Here is a 593-nt window from a genome sequence, read left to right on the forward strand (position 1 = left end):
AGTGGTCCTTGGCACCGACTTCGGTGGACGTGGGAAGTGCCGCGCAAGTACGGCGCGCCTGGCTCCACCTGTTGGCTAAAGTAGGCAGCCGGATCGGCATTTTGGTGTGCGGTGGCAAACCGTGGATGCGAAAAAAGCTTGTGCGATTTCGTGGAACAAAAAGCGGGGGTCCCCCTTTTTATGCGGAGGAGACCGACCCGCCCGCCGTGGTGAACCGCGACGCCACGGTAAAAACGGGAGAGGCTTGTCGATGGGACCGTGCATCCCGCGCTCCACGGAGGCCGGGAGGCGGCCGCCCGAGGAAATGTGTAGCCGTCGAGGCCCGCATCTGCGTGCACTCTTATCCAAATGGGTGTACCGCAGGCATTTTCTGGTTAGGCGGGCCAATGAGAGCGAGCACACAACGATACCTACGGGTCCGGCTTGGAGAACCGGCTTCGACGCCTCCCGAGTATTTATAGAGGGGTGGACCACGAAAGCACTCGCAAGTAGCGGAAGCGAAACGCCGTCCGAAACACACCGTTTGCTCGATTTGCGGCAGCCGAAAAAGGCGCGGCAGAGTTTTGGAGTCCAAGCGTGCGCTGAAAAGCGCC

The sequence above is a fragment of the Rhipicephalus microplus genome, unplaced genomic scaffold (assembly GCF_043290135.1).
Source record: "Rhipicephalus microplus isolate Deutch F79 unplaced genomic scaffold, USDA_Rmic scaffold_363, whole genome shotgun sequence".
NCBI lineage: Eukaryota > Metazoa > Arthropoda > Arachnida > Ixodida > Ixodidae > Rhipicephalus > Rhipicephalus microplus.